At 46.8% G+C, this 13,392-nt stretch overlaps 1 long non-coding RNA gene across 1 annotated transcript; it reads left to right on the forward strand.

Annotated features, from left to right (window-relative positions):
• The first annotated feature begins 9,738 nt into the window (after positions 1-9,738).
• Positions 9,739-10,887, forward strand: LOC134929050 (uncharacterized). Its single transcript, XR_010178237.1, has 3 exons — positions 9,739-9,860; positions 9,936-10,148; positions 10,767-10,887. It is a non-coding gene; the product is annotated as an uncharacterized LOC134929050 (long non-coding RNA).
• Positions 10,888-13,392: the final 2,505 nt, after the last annotated feature.

Here is a 13,392-nt window from a genome sequence, read left to right on the forward strand (position 1 = left end):
CCCCTGGGTGACTGCTCCCCAACCTCGGAGGCTTGCATCCATGGATAACAGGATCCAGTCCTGAATTCCGAACCTCCAACCCTTGACGAGGTGAGAGGTCTGTAGCCACCACAGAAGGGAGATCCTGGCTTTTGGCAATAGACGAATCCTCTGGTGCATGTGAAGATACGATCCGGACCATTTGTCCAACAGATCTACCTGGAAGGGTCTTGCGTGAAACCCTCCATATTGAAGCTTCTCGTAAGAGGCCCCCATTTTTCCCCAGAAGGCGAATGCATAGATGTACTGATATCTGGGTTGGATTCAGGACATCCCAAACCATCGACTGGATTACCAATGTCTTTTCCAATGGAAGGAACACTTTCTGCGACTCTCTGTCCAGTATCATTCCCTGGAATGGGAGCCTCCATGTTGGCTCTAGGTGAGATTTTGAAAGGTTCAGAATCCACCCGTGATCCTGAAGAAGTTTGGTTGAGAGGCCAATGCTGTCCAGCAACCTCTCCCTGGAGGGCGCCTTTATCAGAAGGTCGTCCAGGTATGGAATTATGTTCACTCCCTGCTTGCGGAGTATAAACATCAACTCTGCTATCACTTTGGTGAACACCCTCAGTGCCGTGGAGAGACCAAATGGCAGGGCCTGGAACTGGTAGTGACAGTCCTGCACTGTGCAAACCGTAGATAAGCCTGATGAGGCGGCCAGATCGAAATGTGAAGGTACGCATGTGAAGGTACACATGCTTCATATCCAAAGACACTAGGAATTCCCCTTCCTCCAGACCTGAGATCACCCCTCGCAGAGATTCCATCTTGAACTTGAACACTTTTAAGAACGGGTTCAAGGACTTGAGGTTCAGAATTGGTCGTACCGAACCATCTGGTTTCGGTACTACAAACAAGTTGGAATAGTACCCCTTGTTGTGTAGATGAGGCGGAACTGGAACAATTACTTTAGTCTGTACCAGTTTTTGGATGGCTTCCTGCATAGTTATACTTTCCTCTTGTGAAACTGGTAAGAATCTGTGAGGTGGGAGCTCTTGGAACTCCAGTCTGTATCCCTGGGAAATAAGATCTATTACCCAGGGATCCCGGCACGAACTTGACCAGATTTGACTGAAGAATTGTAGTCGGGCTCCCACCTGACAGTCCTCCAGGCCCTGCGGTCCACCGTCACGCTGAAGGCTTTGAGGAAGCAGAGCCTGAGCTCTGTTCCTGTGCACCTGCAGTTGCTAGTTTGCGTGGTTTACCTCTTGCGCCTCTGGAGGCCATAGAAGCACCTCTGGATTTTCCCTTAAACTTGGATGTCCGAAAGGACTGTAAATTTGAAGCTGAATAAGCTTTCCTGGCAAGGGGAGCTGCGGAAGGAAGATACATAGACTTACCCGCAGTAGCTTTGGAGATCCATTTGTCCAATTCTTCTCCAAACAGGGCCTCTCCTGTGAATGGTAGGCCTACCACACCTATCCTGGAGTCCACATCAGCAGTCTACTGGCGTAGCCACAAGCCCCTGCGTGCTGACACAGCCATAGCGGTGGTGCGTACATTAAACTAACCAATCTCCTTTATGGCTTCCACCATAAAGTTTGCAGAGTCCTGTATATGCTGCAGGAGTAAAACAACATCCCCCCTAAATAAGGAATCTAACCCCTCAATTAGGTTACCTGACCATTTAGCAATGGCTTTTGTGATCCACTCACATACAATAGTGGGTCTCTGGGCCACCCCAGCAGCTGTGTACGATGATTTGAGTGTAGTCTCAATTTTATGATCAGCCATACCTTTTAGGGAGGATGTACCATGGACAGGCAATACAATTTTTCTTGACAGCCTAGAGACTGATGCGCCCACTATCGGTGGATTTTCCCATTTTTTCCTATCCTCCAGAGGAAAAGGAAAAGATGAGAGAAACCTTTTAGGGATTTAAAATTTCTTATCAGGATTAACCCACGGTTCTTCAAACAGTTGCCGAGGACTTATTTTTTACATTATAATAAAATTCCTCACACTCCTCTGACACCTTATCAGGAATTTGCAGAACATCTCTGATAGCCTCTATAAGAGCCTCTATTCCCTGTGACAGAGTGGCACCCCCCCCCCCTTCCCCAACCTCCAAATCCACCACATCCTCCTCCATGTCTGACCCGTCAGCGTCAGAGTCAGACTGCTGGATATGGGCCAGAGATCATTTTTGTTGCAAATGGGAGGGGATTGCGACGCTGATTTAGGGACTGAGTCTCTATTCATAAACTCATCCACAGTCTGTCTTAAGTATTGAGTCTGTTTCTCATTGCGGGATAGCTTTGTAGAAATATTTGAGATCATTCCCTTAATGGAATTAACCCATTCCGGTTCAACCCCACTATTTTGGGAAGGTGCACTGCCCTGAGTACCCAGTAGTGAGCCCCCTGGTGAAGAGCAACACTCCACTGTACAAGAAACACACTCTTTGCCTGACATAATGTAATTATGACAGCACACACACACACAAAGAGGTTAAGCACAATTAACCCACAAAGAGCCCTTCAGGGAGACACAGAGTAATATGGAGCCAGCCCCCACCGCGCCCTTATCACTTATGCAAAGCTTAGCTGGGTCGCAGACTAAGTACCCTGATAGGGGACTTAGGGGGACATTTACTAAGCAGTGATAAGAGCGGAGAAGTGAGCCAGTGGAGAAGTTGTCCCATCAACCAATCAGAAGCTCTGTATAATTTTATAGTATGCAAATTATAGATGTTACTTCAGTGCTGATTGGTTGCCATGGGCACTTCTCCACTGGCTCACTTCTCCTCTCTTATCACTGCTTAGTAAATGTCCCCCTTAGTACACTAATAATCGCTTCCCCCTGCTTTGACCCCCTGGTACCCTGAGGTAATCTGGAGTCACACTGGAGGAGCTGCGCGTCCCTGTCAGTCAGCGTCTGTGTCCACTGCAGAGGGAAAATGGCACTGGTGAGCTGCTGGATCCTCTCATAGTGAAGCCCCGCCCCTTCAATGAAGCGCGGTCTTTCCGCTTTTTTTATACTGGCTGAGGTAATCTGTTGCTTAAAGGGGAGAGAAAACCATTTTAAGGCTGTTTTTGCCAGTGTGGGTACTGTGTACAGTGTACTGAGACGCAGCTGTGTACTGTGTCTGGAGACGCATTCCGTCCTGGTTAGAAGCCCTGCATCTCTGTACCTTCATGCCGCCATAATGGCCGGCGACCCGCTAGTCGGGACACCGGCTTAGTACTCACCACTCTTCTTTCTTCTGGCTCTATTAGGGAAGGCGGCGTTCTGCGGGACTGTATGGTGGCCGTGGTGGGGCTTGCGAATAGTTCCCTCAGGAGCTCAGTGTCCTGTCAGCGAGAAACAGGACCATTAACCCTTCAAGAGGTTGGGCCGCCCCCTCCCCACCTAAATCCCACGAAGCAGACAGGCTGGTGCCAACCAGCCCTGCCTGAAAATAACAGGGCACATTTTCTAAACTGAGTCTGGTAGGAGGGGCATAGAGGGAGGAGCCAGCCCCCACTATCAAATTCTTAAAGTGCCCATGGCTCCTAGTAGACCTGTCTATACCCCATGGTACTAAATGGAACCCCAGTATCCTCTAGGACGTAAGAGAAATACCCGTTTTATGCACACACACCCTCCTCCCCTGTGACCAGTGTAACATTTGTATTATTATTATTATAATTATTATTATTTTATTCCTCCAAGAGAATGTAAAGCCCCCCTAGGGGTATTACCCCTCACCCCCATGGGGCATTACCTCTCCCCCTCAGATTGGGTACAGAATCCCAGCAGCCGGAATCCCCAGCAGCCAGGCTCTCTGTTCATCACACCCAGTCGGCATAATGTCTGCTTCCTAGTGTTTGGCCCTACTAAGTCTCAATCCACATCAGAGCCTAAGCCTGGAGTACTGCTGTGACAAGTCCTGATCACCTGACTGCAGCAGAGCCAATTATGTGACTGTCTGAGCTTCCCTGCACCACCTGATCATCCCAGCCAATCCCTGCACACTGGCTTCTATAAGAATGTTGGGTAAGGACTGCCTATTCGCCAGTGCTATGATTGTCATACCCTGTATGGTTGTTTGGTCTCAGCTGCATCCAAGTTTCCTTGTTCCAGGAGATTCCATTCTGCCCTGAGACCTGAGTTCCATCCAGCTTGCAGCTCTGCCTGGCTCCATCGGTGTTCCACCATCGATATCAAGCTCCATCGGTGTTCCACCATCGATACTAAGCTCCATTTGTGTTCCATCATTGATACTAAGCTCCATCGGTGTTCCGCCATCAATACTAAGCTCCATCGGTGTTCCACCACCAAGCTCCTGCTCCATCAGTGTTCCGCCACCAATCTCCTGCTCCATCGGTATTCCGCCACCGATCTTGTGCTCCATCAGTGATCTGCCACCGATCTCGTGCTCCATTGGTGCTCCGCCACCGATCTTGTGCTCCACCACCGATCTCCTGCTCCATCAGTGCTCCGCCACCAATCTCCTGCTCCATCGGTGCTCCGCCACTGATCTCCTGCTCCATCGGTGCTCCGCCACCGACATCCAGAATCATTGGTATTCCACCTATCTCCAGTGGTCAGTAACCTTGTGCTTACTATGACAAGTCCTGATCACCTGACTGCAGAACAGCCAATTATGTGATTGTCTGAGCTTCCCTGCACCACCTGATCGTCCCAGCCAATCCCTGCACACTGGCTCCTATAGGAATGCTGGGTAAGGACTGCCTAATCGCCAGTGCTATGATTGTCATACCCTGTATGGTGGTTTGGTCTCAGCTGCTTCCAAGTTTCCTTGTTCCAGGAGATTCCATTCTGCCCTGAGACCTGAGTTCCATCCAGCTTGCAGCTCTGCCTGGCTCCATCGGTGTTCCACCATCGATATCAAGTTACATCGGTGTTCCACCATTGATATCAAGTTCCATCGGTGTTCTACATCGATTCTAAGCTCCATTGGTGTTCCATCATTGATACTAAGCTCCATCAGTGTTCCGCCACCAATCTCCTGCTCCATCGGTGTTCCGCCACTGAGCTCCTGCTCCATCGGTGTTCTGCCACCGATCTCCTGCTCCATGGGTGTTCCGCCACCGATCTCCTGCTCCATGGGTGTTCCGCCACCGATCTCCTGCTCCATCAATGCTCCGCCACCGATCTTGTGCTCCATCGATGCTCCGCCACTGATCTTGTGCTCCATCGGTGCTCCGCCACCAATCTCGTGCTCCACCGGTGCTCCGCCACCGATCTTGTGCTCCGTCACTGATCTCGTGCTCCATCGGTGCTAAGCCACCAATCTCCTGCTCCATCGGTGCTCCGCCACCAATCTCATGCTCCATCAGTGCTCCGCCACCGATCTCCTGCTCCATCTGTGCTCCGTCACCGATATCCGGTATCATTGGTATCCCACCTATCTCCAGTGGTCAGTAACCTTGTGCTTATTTATATTGGGACATTGTCAGTGGTTTACACTGCATCTGAGTTTGCTGTTGTGTGCTTACCTATATTGGGACTTCATCAGTGGTTCACACTGCACCTGAGTCTGTTGTTCCGTGCTCACCAATATTAGGACTTCATCAGTGGCTCACACTGCATCTGATATTACATTTTGCCGTCGATGTTACATCTGCTACAGCATTGCCTTTGTTCCTATGCCTATGTTACTGCATTATCTATGATACCGATTATTAGGTCTACTACCATCTGCGCTATCTGTACCATCTTGCGTGCTGAATAAAAAGACTTATTTTATTTCTCATTCTCCTTCATTCTGGTCACGCCTTCGGGCCTATGCTCAAGTAATACCATATCCTGGTTTATGTACAAAAACTTTATAAAAGCTCTCAGATTCACATTCCAGTCAGCCCCTACGCCTGAGATCTCCACTGGTCAGAGTCAGACCTCAGGCGTGACACAGTCCCCCCTGTCACAGCTGGTCACAGGAACATCACCCAGAGCAATAATGATATTGGAAGGAGAGGTTATCAGAGCAGGATGCGGTCAATTTAACTACAATCAAAAACCCTGACAGTCAAAATCCTGACAACCAATGACCGACAACCTGTCAGCATTTTAAATGTCGGTATTATGACCTTGTTCGGTATTTTAAATGTCGGGATTTTGACATTCGGTCAATGGTTGTTGGTATTTTGATTGTAGAGATTTCATACTGATCCCATCTGAGAAAGCAGAAGATCCAGGGATTAGGGAAGGTGAGTTAAATGTGGCTGGTTGAGAGACATGGTGGGGAGCTGAGACCATGGATATAAGAGGTACAGGGGGTGGGGGAAGCTGAGGCCAAGGAGAGACACCTGGGGGGGCAGAGCTGGGCCATGGAGAGACACAGAGGGGAGAGCTGAGATCATGGAGAGGCAAAGGATGGGGGGGGTTGCAGCCATGGAGAGTCACATGGGGCTGAGACACAGGCGGAGTTGAGATTATGGTTATGGGAGCTGGGGCTGCTGAAGAGACACAGGGGGAAAGGGGCTGGGGATTTTCCACAACTTTTAAGATTAGCAGGAAAAAGCTGGGCCTTAATAATCTTTATTATGATACCAATTTAAAAAAACAAGACATATTACCTCTGTTTGTTACGCACACCAGTGCTAACAGGAGTATACCGGTGTATGAACAGAGAGGGAAGCGAAGCAAACGAACTCACAGACAGTATAACATAACATACACAGGAGGTGATGGAATAACTAATAAACACAAAGTGAACGGAGAAGCCCAAAGGCTCAGGAATTGGGTGTCTCCCCAGTGTCAGGAATGCTCAGATGGAATAGAGCGGACAATGAAGCGATGTGTAGTGATTTAACATGTGGAGCACCTGAAATGATGTTGCTAAGAGCAACAGAAAAAACCCCAAAGGGTTACCAACGGGTGTGGGAATAAACTCCTTGGTCAGAGATAGAAATATAGACACAAGGAGAGTTTCCACAATCCTAACCCCCACTTGCAGGGCACAGGTTCAGCTTACTGCCACTAAACTGACACCTGGACGCCCTGCACAGTGAGGGAGGATTAAGCAAGCAGGTCTGAGAGTACAGCCGCAAACCTGCTGAGTTCACAGAATAACAAAAGAACCCCAGCAGGTCAAACAACTGACTCCAGTCTTACTGCTAGGTCCGGATTGGCAGAATGAAGTACCGAATCCCAAGGCCTATTCGCAGTAAGCAACAAGTAAATACAAAGTCACACAGTACTAGCTAACTCTCTGGAACTGACTAACAAACAAAGATTCAGCAGTATTTGCCTAGCCTGAGAGGATGGTTTATATAGCAGGTGCTGTCCATGCCCCACTCAGACCTCACAGACTGTGAGCACAAAACCAGCGCCGGATTCCCTGCCGTGCACAGAGCCTGTAACCACTACACAGTAAAAACCCGGACCGGAGTATAAGCTGCGCTCAGGTTACTTCGCTAACACTTGCCTCCCGGTTGCCATGGCGACGTGGCAGCACAGAGCAGGAGATCCTAACAGTACCCCCCCCTCTGACGAGGGGTCAAAGAACCCCTACCACCGGGTTTATCGGGGAACTGCGAGAAGAAAGAGCGTATCAGTCTGGCGGCATGAAGATCACAACTGCGCACCCACGACCGCTCCTCCGGGCCATACCCCCTCCAGTGCGCCAAAAATGACAGCCGACCCCGAACCATCTTGGAGTCAAGAACCCTTTCAACCACAAACTCCCTCTGACCCCGTATCATAAGAGGAGAAGGTCTTCCACTGGAAGAAGGATTACTAACCGCCAGTTTTAAAAGGGAACAATTAAATGTTTTATTGATACCCAATGAACGGGGCAGATCTAACTGAAATGCCACCGGATTGATAACCCTGGTGATCTTATAAGGGCCGATGAACCAGGGGCCAAACTTATGAGATGGCTGTCTCAACTTCAAATTCTTGGTGGACAACCAGACGAAGTCTCCTAATTTGAAATCTTCAAATTAGGAGACTTCCCCTGGAGAAGCAGGGTCTTCTCCGCTTATCAAAAACCCTTTTGGTCACTAATGACACAGACACAAGGGGGTATATTTACTAAGATTCGTATTTTTCAGAATCATGTTCAAGTTCAATCACGACTGACATCGACAGTGTAAATCTGCAACTTTTTGAATTGATTACGACTCATTTACTAAGCAGTCGTATTCGTATTTTCCGTATCTTCCGATGTCGATGTCATTCGTGTTTTTTTTGCTGCTGAATGCGGCCGCGTTTGCTATTTTGCGGCCGCGTTGTTGCGTTTTTTTACGACTGCGTCACAAGTCTGTTACGGCAGTGATTTGGAATTTGCGGCCGCGTTTTTACTCCTAAGTTTCGTTTACGTCACGCGGCCGTGATTGGTTGTATTCGTGAAGGAGGAGTGTCTGTGCATGTTACTATAAAAACGCCCCAAACACTCCGCACCTCGTGGGTTTAGCTAGTGGAGAGGAGAGAGGAAGGTGTATTTGGAGTTGGTGAGTTTGGTGGAGTTTTTGGTGGATTTGGAGAGGAGTTTGGTGATTGTTGAGTGCTGTACTGTGTGTGTTAGTAGTCTTGTGATCTTTGTAGTATTGTTTTTTCCCAGTTTGTAAACTTTTTTGTCCTTGTTTTTTTTTTTCAGTCTTTTATCATTGTTTGTGAGTGAGTGAGCGTGTGTGTTGGCTGTGTGGTGTGTAGTAGGAGTAGTGGAGGAGTGTGTTTTGTGTTTTCATTTTTGTGTGTTTTATGTTGTTTGTCATGTCCGACTCAGAGGTCAGTGTGGTGGCGGAGGTTAGTGAGGTGGAGGCTGGTAGTGAGGTGGAGGCTGGTAGTGAGGTGGAGGGGGGTAGTGAGAGGGAGGAGGTTAGTGAGGAGGAGGAGGAGGGGGTGCCTGTTGCTGGATTTTCCAGTGATAGTGATGGTGTTGTGGCACCGCAGCCACGCACCACTACCAAGACTGGCAGGAATATAAAGTTCAGCTATGCTGAAAACATGGCGTTGGTGCGTGAGCTGATGAAGCACCATCGCCAATTGTTTGGTCAGGATGCTGCCAGGGTGTCCTCCCGCAGGAAGTCTGCCCTGTGGGGGCAAGTCATACTTGCTGTGAATAGTGAGGGTGTGGTGAGGCGGACAGAGGACACGTGCCGCAAGCGTTTCTATGATATTAAGCGGCGTGTCAAGGCCAAGATGGCCAAAGAGTCCAAATCTGCACGGAGAACCGGAGGTGGGCCACCTTTACGTGTAAGCTATCGGGACTGGGAGGAGCCTGTGCGGGCATTGATTCCTGGCGAAGTGGTGTCTGCTACTCATGTCCGGGATTCGGACCGACCCACGCAGGATGGTAAGTTTGTTTTGTAATATTGTTCTTAAAATGTCTGTAAAATTTAGTTAATTTCATTTTTAAAGTTTAAAGGATGATTTTTTTCGCACAAAACAGATTGCATGCCTATGCTCCCTTAAGGTGTGTTTGTGTTTTGAATGTTTTTTTTTTCTTTTTTTGTTGCAATTTTTGGCGATAATGCTTGAACATGTGTGTTTGTTTAAAATCCACAAAAGGTTTTTGTTTTTTTAACAAACAGAAAAGCGGGGAAATTTTTAAAACATTACATTTTAAAAATATTTGCAAGTACTCAATCTCTGCAATATCTGAGACCAAAAACTTATTTTAAATAAATTTATTGTGTGCCACATCAAGTACATTTTGATATTCAACTCAAAATCATGAATGTAGAAGCTCTTAAGCTTAAAAATTTGTTTTAAACAAAACCATATAGATGCTTACAGTACATTAATGGTTTTCAGTGGGTCATTTTTCAAAAAACATGGTAATAATGTTGGGGTCACTTTTTCCACAGTCACACAGACCAGCCGCCCAGACAGGCCTCACACAAGTCAGGATGATGCCGGTATTGCAGGTAAGTCTTCACTGTAGTCACATATTCTGAAAACACATAGAAGTACAAAATATTAAGTTTAAATTTTGCACCTAGGTTCTGCTTCTGGAAGCCGACCTCCTGTAAGCCGCCCATCACAGGGCTTGGGCCACTTACCCAGGAGGCCAACTAAGACACGGCGTCTTGGCTCTGATTCCGCACCTCCATCATCCCCACCCAGGCGAAGACTTTCGGCAGTGTCACCCCAGCCACCACTGGCACTATTGTCGAGTTCGCAGAGTGATGAGGCCAGATCACCTCAGTTATCTGGTGAGTAAAAACATAAATTAAACACATAAGCAATAATATACACAGTACACTTAAGATGTTGTTAGTTGGTTTGGAGTTTACATGTTTTCCTCAACAATCAATGTGATGTAACGTCTTCAATTGCACAAGGTGCTTTAATAAAATTAGATAAGGTCTTAGTGGATGGTCTAGACAACCTATTTGTATGAAAACAACAGATTTGAGGATACATTAAGCACACACACGTTCACATTTTTAAAAAAATATGAATAAAATTAAATGTTGGACCGAAATAAAAAAACCATTAGAGTGTTCACACATCGCCCCTGTCCAGTATGTAGATGGCTTACTTGCTCCGCTCCTCTGGACTATACAGGTAAGTAGTCTATATCGTGGTGAGGGGAGGGAATCTAACAGTGTAATGGTGTGGAGGGAAGTTAGTTAAGTGAGGAATATGCAAATTTGGCAATGTTTGCGCCTGTGTTGGTTTTTTAAAATATAAAAATTATAAATTGTTAACGTTGAGAAAAACAAGTGCTAATAATGCAAAAATGTAGTATTAGGAATGTATTAATGTGTTGCATTAGCCAGGCCAAATTAAAAAAAATTACAACATTGCATGTTGCCTACCCCATACAGAGCACAACTTGATGTCCGCCGAGGACCAGCAGGGACCAGAACAAGAGCCATCCTTCACACTGCAACTTACAGCTGTTGATCCAAGCATGCCAATACAGTTGCAGGATATACCCCAACCATCCATCAGTCCCCAACTGGCACAAGCTCCGCCCCCAAGCCAAATTCCTGGCGATTTTTGGGCCAGTTGGACAAGCCAACAGGCCCAAAGCAATGCCACCCTGACCCAACATACACAACACCTTGCCAGTCTGCCCCATCATCTACCGCGTATTAGTCGCAACTCGGGCAGACTGATAGTACAAGTAGGGAGAATGGCTACCTCAATGGAGCAAATTAGGGCTGAAAACAGCCAAATGAATGCACATTTATCCCGCATTATAGATGAGCAACAGCGACATCAGCAGGCACTCGTTCAGATCATTCAACACAATCAAGTGGTGAATGAGGCCTTATCCAGGATTGTAGCCAGCCACACTGCTACAAACACTCAGCTGATTGCCAGTTTAAATAATTTGAGCAGCAATATTGCTATGATGGGAGCTCAGCAAGTTACCTCCAGCTCGGGGACCACGACCCCTGTTCAAACGCCAGTAACCTCCCCTGTCCGGCGTTCCTCAAGAGCACGTGCCAGTGAGCCAGCACCCAGCACACACAAGCGAAAAAAATAACACCAATCTTTTTGTGCAAATAAATACAAAAATTTGTTAAAAAAACACATTCCTGTGTCCGTCTCCAAAATTTTTTAAGCTGGTCTGTATGTATGTAGTTATGTTTTTCAAGGGTAATGACTGTAAATGTTTTGTTAGCATCAACTAAGCACAATGGACACACCACTATAAACAACAAACAGTAAGTAACAGAACACACAATAGAAAGTAGAGCAAAGTGTTTAGTGAAGGATAATTACAGCATAATAAAACTTACCTGTAAAATATCGCAGGATCACTTCTTGACGTACCTGCCTCCCTACAATTGTACTCACACTGTCACCAGATGTATCTAACTCCTCTGCTTGCTGACTGCTTTCTCCCTCACCATGTGCCAGATGTTGACTTAAACACAGATTATGGAGAAAACAGCAGCAGAACACAATCCGAGTCACCTTTGAGGGACTATACAACAAAAGGCCACCAGATTTATCCAGACACCGAAAACGTGACTTCAGCACCCCAAAACATCTTTCTATCACATTCCGCGTAGCCTTATGTGCATGATTATAACTGTGTTCAGCAGGAGAATCAGGTTGGGACAATGGAGTAAGGAGCCAAGAGTAGCAGCCGTAACCCCCATCACCTGAAAAACATATATAGTCAACATTAGGACATATGTTAGATTATTCTATCACCTCCTCCAAAATCTAGGCTGTGGTTAAAAGACATACACACATAACATTTTCTACATACCCAACAGCCAGCCATCAGGCATTTGTCCCTCCTCAAATTTATCGAAGAGCGATGACTGACTGAGGATGAAGGAGTCATGGCAGGCACCAGGGTAACCTGCAACAACACTCATAATTTTTTAATTTGCATCACAGACCACCTGGACATTAGTTGATTGATCCATATGCCTATTAGTATATATATACTGGCGGCCCTTAGGTGATCTCAGCTGAACGTGTGTGCAATCTATGGCCCCCAGCACATTGGGCATGCCTGCAAGCTCATAGAAAGCTACCCTGACAGCACTCCACTCCGACTCCTCAGTAGGGAAGCAGATTGAGGCTTTAATGTGTGGCTCCAACACATCCAAAACCTGAGTGGACATTAAATAAGCTAAGGTGAGTGTCATGTTAGGTATTCTCTACAATACTGTGGTGTTTCAACTTACACAAGCAACACTTAGCCATAACCGCATATGTATTTTTAGACTCACCTGCATCAAAAATCTTGAAAAGGTGGGCTGTGAGATCCCAATGACGTCGCCTGCCACAGCCTGGAAGCTCCCAGTAGCCATAAAGTGTAACACAGCCAGGAGTTTGTGTAGGCCTGAGACAGAGCGAGAGCGTGCTGTCTCAGGGTCTATGCCCAGTTTGACAAGGTCATACAGGTGGAAAATGTTGTTTCTATTTAGGCGGAACATCTGTATGACCCTATCATCGGACAATGCATTTAAGTTTAAACGCCCTCTAAAAAAACGAGGCTGGCGCAGCCTCCGCGGTACCTGGACAACCTGTTGGCCATGTTCACTTACCTGGTCCTGATTCCTGGAAGCCTCATGGAGCAGTCTAACGTATCCCACAGCCAACAAAAAACCATTGCCACACACTACAGCCGCCATTTCAGAGTGAGAGTAGTTCAGAATGTGCCTGAAACACTTTTATAGGCCCAAAAAAACAGGTGTGAGTAATGGATAATTAAGTTCACATGTAAACGCGGTTTTCAAAGGCTGGCGCGTTTTTTTTTAGGAAAAAAATGCGAATCGTAATTTTTCGCGGCCGCGAAATCATTTTCGCGGCAGCAAATGCAATTACGAATGGTTAGTAAATGACCGAGATTCATATCTAAACAGGCGTAATTTGACCGATGGTGTATTCATTCGTAATTTTGAACTTGGACTAGCAAAAAAATACGAATGACCTCATCACTGCCGTGATTAGTGTTTAGTAAATGACCGAGATGACACT

This window comes from Pseudophryne corroboree, chromosome 5 (assembly GCF_028390025.1).
Source record: "Pseudophryne corroboree isolate aPseCor3 chromosome 5, aPseCor3.hap2, whole genome shotgun sequence".
In the NCBI taxonomy this organism is placed as follows: Eukaryota; Metazoa; Chordata; class Amphibia; order Anura; family Myobatrachidae; genus Pseudophryne; species Pseudophryne corroboree.